The following is a 15,861-nucleotide window of genomic DNA, read 5'->3' as shown; positions in this document are numbered from 1 at the left end:
CACTGGGGGTGTGGATTCGGAGGGACATGAACTTTCAGTCTGTCATACACACGCACACACACGATTGGCAGACACAGGGCTCTGACGTCACCGTATGAACTCTCCAGACAGTCAGCAGCATTTGCTGGTCACCTGCTTCTCTAAGCAGAGTTCTGTAGGAAGGTCAAGAGTTTTGTTTCTAATTACGGGATACGGTGCTTGGCTAAAGAGGCATCGTGGCAGGAAGAGTCTCCGTGGTGCTCCTGACGGTGTGAACCTGAAGCAGCCACGTCCCTGCTCAGAGCTTAGGTCTCCCCTGTGGCAACTGAGGGTGAGAAACCCGCCTGGTAGGATTTTCACGAATGTTACATAAATGAATTGACATATGAAAAGCCACTGGCTAGAAGTGGTAACGAGGACAAGAAGAATTTAGAGAAAGGATTTGCTTGGCTCAAACAGCTGTTCTCCGGAGGTGACGAGTGAGTTGCTGAGAAAGGTGGTGGCTGGATCTCAGGAAGCTTTGAGGGCCGCCTGCCTCCAAGTTTGATCTGGAAATCTCAGGCCCTTAGAAGCTTCTGCGAGGGGAGAGGCGGCCACCGTGTCCCAGCTTGGGGTGCAGGGTGCACAGGTGTTTGTGAGACGCTCGGGGCTTATTTAAAAGTCCCGGCAGCCCTCCTCTCCCGGATGCCTCCCACCCACCAGCGAGCCGCGACCCTTCCAGGGAAACAAAGAGGCGATTCTAAGCACAAAGGGGCTGTGCAGCTACTCTGGGGGTTCTCCCTGGGGTTCGGAGTGGCAGAGGTTTGGTCAGGTGGGAGCGGGTGCTTCCAGACGTGCTCGGCTGGAACCAGCTGGGGGCCAGGCTCTAGGCTCGGAATGATTTGTCTCAAACTTTGGTAAATTATGACATCACCTTCTGGCATTTGAAATATCCTGTTGTTTACCTTAAAAAGCCTCTTGCCATTCATTTTTTTCTAGGTTGAATAAAGCAGGCCTATTTCCAGCTTGTGTTAATTTAAACTCCTATGTAAAGAAGCCTTATTATAATCCATTTGAGGAAAACAACTCACCGGAAGGTGGAAAGAGATTCATGTGGGAGGCCCCAGAGCAGCTCTGGCCACTCCGCAGGGACCCCAGGAACGGGCATGGGAGTCCAGTCTCCACTCCCTCGTCTGCAAGGTAGACTGAGGCATCTATGGTCACTCTCAGCTCTGAGAACCACCAGCTTTGGGACAAATGAACCAAATTGCTGATTCTCCTAAGGGCTTGACTGTCACTGTGGTTTCTGCCCCTTCAAAGAAGGGGGATTAGCTGCCACTTAGACCTGGGAATGCAGCGCTCTGATTGTTCTGGTGTCTGTTTTCACAGGCACTGAGGCTGAACACACAGCCAGTTGGGGAGGCCCGACCGGCCCTCTCCTCTCCTTTGAAGGCAAGCAGGCCAGGCTGCTTCTCATTGCTTACGGGGTGTGTGGCCTTGGTTAACCGCAAACCCGCCTAAACGCCTCACTGGCAAGCCAGCTGAAAGCCGTTGCTTCTTATCCAGCCCCTGAGGGATATGATTAGAAGGGTTACTTGAAATGCTAAGATGTTGCATTCCTAAAGCCCTTGGTTGTAACCCAGAGGGATTCTGGGAAGGATGCTGGTCGCTGCTACCTCGCTCCCCAATGAAGTCACCTGGCGTCCTTGGGTGGCATGACATGGAGCACAGTCGGGGACACTCGATCCTTTTTGGCACTTTGCTGAGGTCCCCTGAGCAGGTGGCAAAGGTAGAAAGCATTGGCGTTATTTAAAAGGGCATTAAGGTTCCGGGAGGAAAGGAAATGTTGTTGTTCTTAGTTTTCACACTCTCCCTGACCCCAGCCTCCATTCCTCACACAGCCCAGGGTACCGTGGGCTGCCAGCAGGAGGGCATGGATACCTCTGGAAAGTATGAATGATTTACAAGCTGGGTCAATAATTAAGCTGCTGGGGAATGTGTACCGTGCACAACCAGCCTTAACTCTTTAAATTTCAGAAGACAGGCTCCCAGGACTGGCAAGAGGGTGATGGTTGGAAATAAAACAGAACCCACACAGATGTGAAGTGATCAGAGGTATTAAAATGGGTCAATCCCTTATCCAGGAAGGGCTCCGAGGAGATGGTGTCCCCTGTCTTGGCCTGTGATGACAAAGGAAGCTGGCTGATTGGCTGAAGTTCCCAAATCACAGCTTCCTTCTGGCTCTGCTCTGGGGGCTGGGTGGGGCTGAGTGGGTGGCCTGGCTGGAGAGCATCGGGGACCCTGCAGGGGCTGCCGTCAGGGTGGACCCAGACGGGTCCCACGGGAACACCACCCGCACATTCATTTGGGATTTGGGGGAATTTGTTTCAGAGCAGCCTCTCTGTGCATCTGTGGGGGGCACAGCCCCAGTGTCACCCCCAGTTATGGGGTCAAGGCTAAAAGCCCTGAAAGCGTGTGTCCGTGTGTAAGCAGAGGCTAGAGGATTTCAGGGAAGGAAGCGAGCCAGGCTTCCAGAAGAAGTCCTCCAATGTGGGCAGGGCAGGACCCGGGCCTCAGACGGTGGGGCTACGGGAGACACGACACTTCAGGGGGAGGCAGAAGCCCCTGTTGCACAATTATTCCAGCCACAGGCCAATGCTGAGTCCTGCCTTCCCTGAGCTGGGCACAGGGCTAGGTGCCAGGGATATGCTGGTGAGAAAGATGGAGTGTGCCTGCTGAGAGCTAAGCTGTGTCCCCAAAGCAGGAGGTTGGAGGCGTAGCCCCAGACCTCAGACTGACTGGATTTGGAGATAGAGCCCTTAAAGGGACAACTGCATTGCAAAGAGGCCACTGAGGCGGGTCCCAAGGCAATCTTAGAAATTATAATTTCCTCTTTACAAGAGGAAATTTGGACCCTCAAGGGGACACCAGGGATGCACAGGTACAGGGGGACGACCACGTGAGGACCCGGCGAGATGGTGGCCGTCTGCAAGGCAGGGAGAGGCCGCAGGCAAAGCAGGACACGCTGACGCCTTGACTGGGGACTTGAGAATGTCCAGAGCCGTGAGAAAGCACGTGCCTGGTGTTGAAGCCCCGGGCTGTGGTGCTCCATTCCGGCAGCCAGGCAGACTCACCCAGCGCCCCCGCCCTCCCAGGGCTTGCGTTTGTTGAGCGAAAGGGGCCGCATAAACAGGGACTCCATTGATGTGTCCAAGCCAGCGGAGACAGGCAGGGGCTCTGAGAGCCCTGGAGGGAGCTGGGTGAGGGGGCACCGGGGCTCCGGGGCCAGCCTCAGAGGGGCAGGGGAGAGGCAGTGGGGGGCGGGCCTGGGCCATAGCTGCGGGGTGGGACATGGGGGGACAGGCCTGAGCCACGGCCGCGGGGTGGGACATGGGGGGACAAGCCTGGGTCACCACTGTGGGGTGGGACATGGGGGGCGGGCCTGAGCCACGGGGGCGGGCCTGAGCCACGGCCGCGGGGTGGGACATGGAGGGACAGACCTGAGCCACGGCCGCGGGGTGGGACATGGGGGGCGGGCCTGGGCCACAGCTGTGGGGTGGTGGGAAATCAGCCGACTGGGGACCCCAAGACTGCAAAGCTCTTAAAACGTGCAGAAGTGTTCGTGCTCTGTCTGCAAGGCAAGAAGGGGCTGCTTTAGGTCTCTAAGCAGAGGAGCAGCACGCGGAGCGCAGTGCTTGGGGGGCTTTTTCTTGCAAGCACGCGCTGAGGGGTTGCAGCCCCCAGAAATGGCAAGAGGGGCCCTGGGGGGCGGGATAGCTGCGGTGGGGCCGGTGGGGCACACGGCGGGAGGGGATGTGCACGGGGAGCACCTTGGAGAAGGGGCAGGTCTTGGTGACTGACAGGAAGCCCTTTTTCCTTGTCTTGCGGCAGTAGCGGCTGTCAGCAATGCGGGGGCCCTGCCTGCCGGACGGCCCCTCACAGGCAGCTGGCCTCCGGGCCAGGAGGCCGCCTTGGCCCCAGCTTTGAGCAAAGGGCATAAAGAGCAGAGGGAGAGCCCACCTCGCCCCTTCCTTCGCATGCCCTCGTCGGGCTTCACCCAGACCCTCAGCGCCTCTTGGATATGCACAACGGGCATCATCAGAACAGCGCGGAAGGCATTCGACGCCGGCTTTGAGACAGTGGCCCTCAAGCCTGCCGCAGGTCTCTCTCTCTCTGAGGGTCTTCCCACGGCTCGACACACTGTCAGGTGTGCACAGCTGGGCTGCAGAGGGAAGGGGGTATGGGGGAAAGCAATGATCGAGTCCCCGGACGTCCCCCTGAAGGGACGCTCATGCCTGACTGACAGAAGCAAGCGGTTGCTCAGATCTGCAGGGAAGAAAATGAAAACATGAAAAACACTGGTGCTAAAATCCCAGAGCACTTGCTGGCGGGCAAAGCCCACGGCCTCGCAGGGACGACCAGACGGAGGAGACTGTCCGTCCATAAGCAGATCCTGAACTGCCAAGTGCTGGATGAAGCTTGCCACGCGGGGTTAAGGAGTGGGGGCACCTAGGCCTGGTTCGGAAAGCCCGGTTCCACGTGCGGGTGCCCAACTTGGCAACAGCAGACGGCTGCCAGGCCGGAGCCCACTGGAAGCCCAGAGAGCAGAACGGGGGCCCCCACTGGCCACCCATCAGCAGCGATGGCTGACCTGGGGATCCAGTTAGGGACACTGCCCTCTCAGATGTCCACATGAATCACTAGGTAAAAGCTAATAGAAGCACGTGTGGAAATAAAACACAGGGGAGAGAGTCCAGCAAAAAATATTGGTGTGGCAGCTGGCCCTAAATACTTTCTCAGGATACTGGGTGGGGGTGGGGGTGTTTAGAAGAGCAGGCTACTTTAGTAAACTAGTCTGTGCATGGTTGGCACAGTTTACGGTTCTTAATTTTCTTTAAATCTCTTTTAGGACTCCATATTTTCCAGATGTTCCATTTTGCCTCGGTCGGAGAGGCTGGTAGATGCTGTCTGTAATCAGCAGGGTCTGAGGCCCAGCTGCATGGGACACCTCCTAGGAGTCTCATGCAGTTGGGGAATCCCGCACCCCGGCCCAGACCTACTGAATCAGAATCTACACAGGTACAAGATCCCCGGAAGCTTCGCACTAAAGTTTAGAAAGCACCATTTTAGAGCAAGTTAGGTGAAAGGAAAAGCTGGGAGGACTGAGGTAGTGGTGCCGGCTTCCTTTAGGCGAGGAGGAATATGACAGGCAGCTCAGTGTCCACTTCCAGTCGGGGCAGGAGAGCTAGCAACTGCCCCGGGGCCACCACACGGTGGTGAGATGGCTTTGGAGAGGCAGAGGAGGAGGACCTGCCTTCAGCTTCACTGCTGGAAGCACAGCACGGGTGCCTCTCACTAGGGGCACCACTGGACACCCCTAGAGGGCCAAGCCGTATGAACATGGACTGCGCAAAGGAAGCCTAAGCAATTACAAGAAAAAAAGAGAAGATTTATTTTTCCAATTAACAAAAGGCAATGGACCTCTCCTAAAATTGCGTTCGGCAGGGTGCACCACGGAAGTGACTTGCCTTTCCTTCCTCTCCCAGAGAGGTTGCACCGGCGCCACCCGAGGTCGTTGTTTTGCTTCCGGTCTGGCTGAGCAACAGCTATTCAGAGGGCCTGGGATGCCCACCTGTAAGGCCAGTGAGATGTGCCCAACCAAGAAAGGGATTTCATTCATTCAAAGCTGAGTTTCAGTTCTGGCTATTCTAGTTACCACGTGACCCTGGCAAGTCTCCTATTTCCTGAAATGGAGATATTAAACTATTAAATGCTTAGTGTTAATTGTAATGAGTTCTCATAATCGAGTGGGGCATGGCAGCATAGCTTATCCAGGCCGGCTAACTGCACCACTGTCACCTCCACGCTACAGTCAGGGAGACCAAGGCTTTAAGAGGTGTGGCCCAGTAACCTACAGCTAGAAAGGCCTCCCTGCCTCCACTCGGCCCTGGAACTGATGCGCTCATACTTTAAGACAGAATTATGGAACCAGATTTGCAAAAAGTACACATCAACAACTTATGTTAGGAGAGTAATCAATGTTCACATAATTTATTTTACTATCCTTTGCCTGCAAAAGTCACTACTGATATTTTACATTGCGACCCATTCATTAGTGGCTCTCCTTTGCTTCCGAATCATTGGATTTTTCACCCCCAAAAAATCTAACTCTCAGTGTCAACAAGAAAAATCTCAAAAGGAGATGGTAAAACAAACATCCCATTGATTCTCAGACCATAAAATAACTTCTCCCTCTCTCTCCCCACCCTCCACACCCCCAACTCCCGCTCTTCTTTTTTCTTTAATGCTGATGAAACCAAGCTTTGGCCTGGAAAATAAGTGCACCCTTAGCTGGAGTGAAACAGAGAAGGTTGAAACGGAAAGACTGAGAAAGGTTCAAATCAAAACAACTTTCAGTCAAACAAAAGCATTTAAGAGAGTTCAGCCAAGGTTAGGCATGCGGAGAATGCTGTATTTCCTGGTACCTTCTGATTCGCTTTTAAGATAATTAGTGGGGAATGGGAGCATCTCTTGAACAACAACCGCATTCCTGGAGAGGAGCAGGAAGGAGAGAGCTGGGCACCTGGAGCAGTAAGCCGGCCGGCTTCTGGGTTCCTCGGCATCTGTAAATTCCCCCGGCTTCAGTGACATCTGGGGGACCTAGCGGTGAGATTTTGCCTTGTGGGTTAGGTGGCACTCAAGCTCCTGGCACTTTGGACACATTACCCTTAACGATGCGTCACACCCATTTTCTGGGAGAGAAATTTGCTATCCTGCATTTCAGGCAGGGGGAAGTGGCTGCATGCGTACACCTAGTCTTCATGCCAGTCTGGTATGGCACCTACTATTATTATACGAGGAAGCTGAGGTCTAGACAGATTTAGCAACTTTCCCAATACCATTCAATAAATATTAGAGCTGGAATTAAACCCAAATCTGTGTGACTCCAGAGTGTGAGCTACAACAAAAGGTAATATTGCTGCTTCATCTCACAACTGCGAGATAGCAGAGAGAAGCAAAAATCACATCAAAAAAGCCATGTGTGTTCCCAATAACTAGGCTTCTCTTTTACCATCTGACTAGCTAAGCAGTCAAGCAGGTGCCACCAGAAGAAATATTCAACCACTGTGATTTCTTTCTATTTTTTCTCATATGTAAATGGGTTCCGCATAAAAATTGTAATTTTTCTTTCGAAAAAAATAATCCCAATGTTGCAAGAGAGAAAAATTGGCAATTGCTGAGCATTTAGTATGCGCTCTGTCAGCTCATCAACCGCCACTCACCCCTCCCACACACCATCAGGCATTAATTAATCTGAACTATTTTCCCCAGCAAGGCCAAAAAGAGCCTCAGGATCCTTCTGAACACAGTGATTCAGTCAACTGCTAGCAGTCAGTCAGGGCTAGCACACTGGGGGACAACTATCTGCCCTTCTTTGTCTAAGGACGTGGCTGGGTACTTTGCCATGGTGCTTGTTAGATGAGGTTGCACAGAGAAAGCAAAGGTCATCTTAACTCACAAATATTCACCTGAAGAACTGGCCATGTTTCTATTTTGTGCCTTCTTAGCCATCGCTCCCCTTTTTTACTAGCTGGTTCCCCCAAGGTAAAAATGTTATGCTCTTTGCTGACTCCTTCGCACAGTGTACATGCAGAAATGCAAAGAGATGGCAACTGTGGGAAAATGCAAGCTTTCTGTGAAGTGAGTTGAAGTGTTATCAGCACACTGCTCCAATCAGGCGCCTGAAGCCATTAACAAATGAGAGTCTGGGAAAGCTACCCCAGCTAACAGCCAAAGGAGAGAAAATCTGAGCGCGGTGAGGATCCGTGCCTCAAAAGAGATCATTTAAATATCAAAGGACTAAGCTGAAGCTCTTGGGAAAAGCTGATGAAGCCCTGGAATATTTTTACAAAAAAATGACCCTGTTTATGCATGTCCTGTAAAAACCAAACATAAAGTGAAGGATTAGGTCATACCGCTGCTCATGTCGGTCAGAAAACAATTACGCCGAGGGAGACAATCAGCAGCCGAGAGTGACCCGGAATTCTTGGTGAAGCTCGTTTGGCAGGTAACCCTATACAAAATGAAGCAGACCCAGTCTCATCACTCAGATTAGATTTGGAATTTAATACGGAGCTTGGAATTGTTGTTTAAGGAGAAAAAAACTCTTGGCCGAAAGTTTTTACAAGGAACTAAATGTCACAGTGAGTCAGTGACTTGCGGAAGTCGCACAGCAACCAAAAACCAATACATCGTCCCAGAGACCCTGAGGATCAGCTGATTTCACATTTTCTCAGTCGTGTCCCTGACCTGAACCTAAATTCCTTAGTTCCCCGGAGGCGATAATGGGAGTCGTGAGGCTCAATCTGATTCATTTTGTATAGAATTACCTGCAAATAAAACTTGGTCAAGAATTCAGAAAAGGCACATGTCCCATCACCTGCCCCATCACATTTTTCTCAACTGTCCTATCTCCCAAAAGATAGGTGTTTCTGGAAGGTTCCTTCCAAAACTGGGTCGGGCAAGGATCTGAAACTCAAGGGGAACCTTCCGGGTGAGGGCTCCCAGGCAGTATTACCAAATGACCAAGACCATGGACATTGAGTCAGAGTAGAGCGTGGCTGCACAGCTTACTAGCTGCGTAGGCGAACTAACCTCTCTGAGCCTCGGCTATCTCATCTATAAAGCAGAGGTCATAACAGCCACCTCAGAGTGTGGGTGTGAGGTTTGTCAGCAAATGCCAGTAAAGTACCCAGAGTAAGATTTGGTCAAAGGTGGACTTCTTTATTTCTATCTTTTTATTTTTATATTGAGGTTCATATAATAAAATGCATAAATCTAGTATAAAGCTTGGTAGATTTTAACATGTGTATACACTCATGTAACCATCACCCAGATCAAGATACCAAACATTCTCACTAATTATTTTCCCTCCACCTATTTTGCCCATCTTCCCACTGCCCTTGCCATGGCAACCATCAGTCTGTTCTCTGTGTCTGTGAGTCTATTCCAGTTTTGTCTATTTGCTCATTTGTTTTGTTATTTAGATTCTACATATAAGTGAAATCATATGGTATTTGTCTGACTTACTTCACTTAACATAATGTCCTCTAGGTCTGCCCATGTTGTCACAAATGGCAAGTTTTGGTCTTTTTCATGGCTGAGTAATATTCCACTGTGTATTTATACCGCATCTTCTTAACCCATCCATCAATGGACATTTAGGTTGTTTCCCTATCTTGGCTATTGTAAATCATGCAGCAATAAACAGGGGTGCATATATCTTTTCAGATTAGTGATTTTGTTTTCTTCAGGTAAATTCCAAGTAATAGAATTGCTGGGTCATATGGTATTTCTCTTTTTAGTTTATTGAGAAAACTCCATAGTGCTTTCCACAGTGGCTGCATCCATTTGCAATCCCACCAGCAGTGAGAGAGGGCTCCCTTTTTCCCACATCCTTGCCAACACTTGCTATTTCTTGTCTTCTGGATGGTGGCCGTCCTGACTGGTGTGAGGCGATAGCTCACTGTGGTTTTGATTTGCATTTCCCCAATGATTAGCAATGTGGAGCATGTTTTCATGTGCCTATTGGCCATCCGTATGTCCTCCTTGGAAAAATGAAAACTAGACTTCTTCCTATCCCACCTCCCTGGGCTCTCATTCCTCCACGTCTTGGTCCAGACCTTTGGAGATGCCTCCTCTTTCCCTTCTATGACGCCACCAGCTTGAGGCAGAAACCGCAATACTGAGGACAGGTTAGAGGCGAGCGCAGAAGGAGCCTGGCTGGGCTCCCACTGACTCTGAGGAGGCCAGGACCGGGCCTCCAGGCCAGGTGGTCACAGGCCTGCCTCCAGGGTGAGGAAAGAAGGCGCCTGGGTGCAGCATGTTCTAAGACGGCCATGCACAGGCACACGTGCTGACACCACAGCCAGGGAGCAGGCCGCTGAGGGGAAGAGGCCGAGGGGGCCCACTGACCTTCATCATCAGCCAAGGCGCAGGGAGACAACAGGCCTTCCAAGGGACAGTGGCTGGTCCTGGTGCCAAGATCACTAGTCAGTGTGCTTGGTGTCGTCACCATCTATCAAGCGACTGTTTCATTCTCTGTAGCATCAGTGCTCAGCCTGGTCCAAGGACCCGTTGGGGTGGGGGTCCTGAAGCCCAAACTATGTTTGTAAGAAGACCAACATGCTGTTGTGTTCACTCTTCACCTCACTAGTGATCAGGGAGATTTTCAGAGGTCTCCCGCTGCCCTGGTGTCGGCAGCACCCTGGTGGGTGATGGAATGTGCCTGTGTGTTCATGGGCAACAGCAATAAAGGGAACCCACATAAACAGAAGATTTGGGGACCAGCAATAATTTAAGAATGTGACATACAGGTCTCAGGTACAAATGAATAGATGGTGGAAAGTGGGGCTCCCCTTTCTGCCTACTCCCCAGTCACTGTGGTCCTCTCCCCAGAGGCAGGCACACCAACACTGCTGCGATCTCTTCCCAAGGTGGTGAAAGCACATACGAACATGTGTGCCCCGCGATTACTACGCGAATAGCACAAAACCCTCCACCTGCCCCCACCTGTCTCGCAACACCTTATCTTGGGACGACTGCCCACCACGTCAGGTCCCTATCAGCCTACTCAGCCAGACCCCTGCTGAAGGACCCCGGGGTGGTCCCCTCCATCTTTTGCAACTTACAAGGGTGACGACTGCCGGTACAAATGTCCTTCACCTGTGGGGCGGTGTATGTCTGTCTATACGGGGCACAGCATTCCATCCAGGGAGGTCTTCATTCATTCAGCCAGCTCACTATTGAAAATCATTTAGGTGATTTCCAATTATTTGTGTAACAAATGGTGCTGTAATGAACATCACTGTACCTAAATCTCTTTGAGTAAATTCTCACAAAGAAATCTTAGGTCAAATATATTTGAATTTTAAATTTTCATCAATATTGTCAATTTTCCCTCCAAAGAAGTTGTGCCAACCTACATGTCTCCCAACTGTGTCTGAGTGCCTCTTTCCCTACAGCCTTGCCTAAACTGTTTATTAGAAAACACTTTTGATCTTTGACAGTCTTATATGTGAAAAACATTGTCTTGCTGTTATTTTAGTTATTCACATGCTTGGCCATTTTTCTTTATGTTTATAAATTATTTGTATTTCTTTTGTCTGCCTCTAGCTGTCCTTTGCCCATTTTTCTAATGACTTGCAGGGCCTTTTCTTATGGTGTTGAAAAATCTTTTGGAAATACATTCAGCAAATTAGCTCTTTGCCTCCTATATACATATCTCCAATATTTTCCTAAGTTTCTGCTTTGAATTTCTTTATGGTAATTCTTTGTTATGTGGAAATTAAAATTTGTGTGTAGTCAGACTTACTAGCCTTTTCCTTTATGGCTTAGGTTTTGTGTCTTAACCTCAGAGAGTCTGGCCCCAGTGTGAGATTATTACATTTTTTAATGCTGTCGTGTTCATTTCTAACACTCTTAGGATTTCACTTTCTTACATGTAAGTTTGTGATCCATCTGGAATTTATTTTGGGATAATGAATAAGAAGGCAGAGATGCATTTTTTAATGAAATGGTTAGCCATTTAACCTGAGACTATTTATTGAACAGTCCATCTTTCCCTACTGATTTGAAGCAGATTTGGTGGACGCTGCCACGGATCTAAAGCAGCACCACGCTGGGGCCCTAGAACTTGAAGAGCAGCACACGGCTGTGCACAGAAGGCCTGCCCACCTTGCAGGGCACGCTCGCAGTCCGCACCCTCCTTCTGAAGGAGCCCTCCCCGCTGCGGCTCCACTACACCAGCCAGGGCAGCTCCCAGTACTACTTGGCAGCCAAAAATAAACCTCTTAGTGGAAACATCGTTTTCACAATGCCCACAGTGAGTGGTGCAGGAAGAGCAGTATAGGCGGCTTCAGTCACAACCCCGAAGCAAAGACTTCAAGGAAAAGGAGTTTCCAGTTGCGCACAGAGGGCCAACCAGGATAATAAGAAGGACCCCGTGGAAAGCCAGAGGCCTGGCCTCTTGTTCCAGCTGTGAGGCCTCTGGCCAGCCTCCTCCCCTCCCTGCGCCTTCCCTTTTTTGTCTATAAAATGTGGAGATTATGCTAGAAAACCCTGTGCTTCCCCCAGCAGTAGCTCTTGAAGTAGCAGAACTGCCTTGGGAGCCTCTTCCAATGGTTTTTTCTCCAGATTCTTCTGAACCCAGTCCACCACCCAGAGGGGTCCTGGACTTCACTTGGCCCTGGAAGTCTTAGATGACAGGAGGCCAGAAGCAAACTCCTCCTTTGGGTTGTCATTATTATTTTTTTTTTTTTTTTTTGAGAGGGCATCTCTCATATTTATTGATCAAATGGTTGTTAACAACAATAAAATTCAGTATAGGGGGGTCAACGCTCAATGTACAATCATTAATCCATCTCAAGCCTAATTCTCGTCAGTCTCCAATCTTCTGAAGCACAACGAACAAGTTCTTACATGGTGAACGAATTCTTACATAGTGAATAAATTCTTACATGGTGAACAGTACAAGGGCATTCATCACAGAAACTTTCGGTTTTGATCATGCAATATGACCTATAAACAATCAGGTCAAATATGAATATTCGTTTGATTTTTGTACTTGATTTATATGTTGATCCCACATTTCTCCTATTATTATTATTATTTTTATTTTTAATAAAATGCTGAAGTGGTAGGTAGATGCAAGATAAAGGTAGTTTAGTGCTGTAAGAGGGCAAATGTAGATGATCAGATGATCAGGTGTGTGCCTATGGACTAAGTATTAATCCAGGCTAGACAAGGGCAGCAAGACATCCACGGATGCAGAAGATTTCTCTCAAAGCAGGGGGGGTGAGGTTCTGAGCCTCACCTCTGTTGATCCCCAATTTCTCACCTGATGGCCCCCCTGCGACTGTGCCTGTCTTAGGTTGTTCCTCCCTTGAGGAATCTTTGGGTTGTCATTATTTTCAAAAGCCTTTTCAGAAATTCCTTAGGCAATGAGCTGAGGGTCCCCCCTCCCTGGGTCTCGCCCCTTGAGAACAGCAGTGAACACGGAAGGCCACCCGACCTGAACAGGCCTCCCCTCTCAGCCGAAGGGCTGGAACCCAGAGAGGCAGGCACGCATGGGCTCCTCTCCCAGGAGCGGCGGCCCTGGATAAAAGGCAGTGCTGGGTCTGCCCCCTGATGACAAAGAGACCACCTCCGCCACACCTTCCGCGCAGGCTGGGTGACCCTGCAAAAAGCACGGAATGTAGGAAACCCAGATCGTAACCGTTTCCACCCTGGAGCGACCAAATGAGGAAGCTGGCAAAGCAGTTGTTTCACAAGAAGTTTTGGGAATCTGCAGCATGGGAAAGGTCACTGCTTTTCTTTTTTTTTTTCTTTTTAATCATTAAGAATTGTTTTCTAGGTATCCAGAAGTACACGCTGAACACACAAGGCCGGCTGAAATCGGAAGCCCCGAGCCTTACTAATGCGTCTTGCTGAGGGGTCACTCCAGTGGGTCGCACAGATGGAGACGGGCTGCAGACGGGGAACGGGGAACGTTTAATACGAAGAATATGGATGTGTGGGGGTTTCTGAGCAAGGGAAGGTTCTCTTTGAACATGCTCGTTAGGATTTTACTTTTTCTTTAAATGGAGGCATAATTGACGTATAACTTTCTCTCAGTCGGACTTTACAGTTTCACATGGGCTAAAGAGGAAAGGGGAAAGAATGCAAAGGACAGACGTATGTCTACAGGCCTTGGCATGAATAACCTGGTGGCACAATCTGGATGCCCAGGAAGCTTCTGGTTCCCACGTTTGGGGGCATAACAGTTCGCTTCAAACCCCTAATTGCTCTGCACTCACGTGGCACAGAAAGAGGCCAGGAAGGACCCACTGCAAAGGTCAGCAGCGTTTCCCGGGGAGGGGGGTGCGGGCGGGAGAAGGTGAATGGAAACTTTCCCTTTCTATTTTCATGTGTTTTCTGTAACAAATATTCATTTCTTTTAAATGTTTCAATACATGTTTAAAGGGCTTCACTGAGTTGCTCAGCCCCATGAAACACAAGTGCAGGGGCCTGGGGGGAGGGTCTGGCCAGCACGGATTGCCTCCAGGGCTGTAAGCACAGCTTCGGGCGTCTGCTGACGCTGCCCCTGTGCATTTGTGCCGCCTGCCCTACTCGCCCTTCCCCGGAGACGATCTGGAAGTGAAATTCCTTCTCGCACCTGCCCTCAGGGCTGGGTGGGAGGGAGGTGGGAAGGGCAGGGTGGAAGGCGGTGCTGGTGGGCTGGGCAGGGAGCCTGGTCTTCTGGGGGTCCTAGCCGGAGGCCCACGCCTCTGCTGCCATCTCCGCTTCTGTCCTTGGCCAGACTCTGGGACGGGGGGCTCCCAAGGCAGAGCCCCCCTTGTACAGTGAGGCAGGTCCTGCGCACACGGGGAGGCAGTCATGGGGGCTGGCTTCCTGCAAGGGAGACCCGCTGGGCTGGGCGCAGAGTGGGGGGGGGGGCAACTGGGCTGTGCTAAGAGGAGGGGGTCCTCCGCCTGGAGGCCTGAGAAGCTCAGGGTGCCCGAGGGGGGAACACAGGCCTTGACACCTGCCCTAGCAGAGCCCCCAGAGAGGCCAGAGGTGGGGGCAGCAAGAAGCAGCTCAAACTTCGGCCTCCGGGACACAGGATCTCAGGGGGGGCCTGCTGCCACCTAATGAGTTTGGGCCTTTTTTTTTTTTCAGTTCATTAAATCTCTTTTCAAAATTCTGGGTTAAAATGTGCCCTCCATGCAATTTTTCACCTGCTGGGAGTCTGGGGGTCGGGGCCAAAGGGAGTGGCAAGAAAAACAAAAATCAGCTTATATCCAGATACTGAGCCTGGCTGTTTTAGTCGCTCTGTGACTGGATACCGGATCCTTCAACATCATTTTAAAGCTTGAATCCAGCTCAGAGCCCTGCCTGCTCCAACAACCCACGCGAAACAAGACTCCGGAGCCCTGAGCGCGAGCTGGTCACGGGACTAGTGACGTTGCCCGTTTCTCTTCGCGTGGATTTGCCTGGTCTTGGGATTCTTAGACAGTCTGATGTGAGTTCGTGGGGTCCTCCCATAGGACCCCTACGTCTGACTTCTGCTTCGTACAGGAGAGAAGCAGAAGCTGAACTGGCGTTCCGTGCACCGCCTGGTCCCACCCCAAGCTCCCGAGGCTGGGGCGTCCGGGGAGCCGTGCCCCGAGCAGACAGACCGCCCCTGGAGGCATGATGGAGGGACTTAACCTTGATGAATGGCCGATGAGTTGCTGCTCAGACCTATCCCATTCTACCAAGTCCCCAGTCCCATTTCTGCACCGTCTCTCTGCCACACACCGTAATAAGCAACAATTTAACCATAAGCAGACTTGAGAATTAACTACAAAATAAGAAGGGAAGGGGTTGGGGAGGGTGAGTGGGGAGGGAGGGAGGGAGAAGGGGATTAAGGGGCATTATGATTAGCACACGTAATGTAGGGGGGCCACGGGGAAGGCAGTACAGCACGGAAAAGACAAGTAGTGACTCTATAGCATCTTACTACGCCGATGGACTTGATAATATGGGTGAATGTTGTAACCACAATGTTGCTCATGTGAAACCTTCATAAGACTGTGTATCAATGATACCTTAATTTAAAAAAAAATAAAATTAACTACAAAGCATCAGAACCAGCAGGGGCTTCAGCCCCCCACTCCCACCCCCGCCCAGCATCGCTGCCCTACCTTACCCCAGGCAAATAAGTGATAAAGAATGACTCTTTTTTTTGCAATTCTCAAAGCTGAGCTGATTAAAAAATAAAAGTTACCAGCTGGTGGAGATCTTGGATCTGTGCTTTGAAGCTGACCTAATAAGCCTTTGAACAAACTGTGAAATAAAAGGACAAGGGGAAAATTCAAGGGG

At 50.6% G+C, this 15,861-nt stretch overlaps 1 long non-coding RNA gene across 1 annotated transcript; it reads left to right on the top strand.

Annotated features, from left to right (window-relative positions):
• Window positions 1-12,984: 12,984 nt before the first annotated feature.
• Window positions 12,985-15,352, top strand: LOC118971320 (uncharacterized). Its single transcript, XR_005059716.2, has 3 exons — window positions 12,985-13,319; window positions 13,633-13,852; window positions 15,076-15,352. It is a non-coding gene; the product is annotated as an uncharacterized lncRNA (long non-coding RNA).
• The last annotated feature ends 509 nt before the right edge of the window (window positions 15,353-15,861 follow it).

The sequence above is a fragment of the Manis javanica genome, chromosome 13 (assembly GCF_040802235.1).
Source record: "Manis javanica isolate MJ-LG chromosome 13, MJ_LKY, whole genome shotgun sequence".
Taxonomy (NCBI): domain Eukaryota; kingdom Metazoa; phylum Chordata; class Mammalia; order Pholidota; family Manidae; genus Manis; species Manis javanica.
The sequence above is the reverse complement of the archived record's forward strand: the minus strand, read 5'-3'. Positions and strand labels throughout refer to the sequence as shown.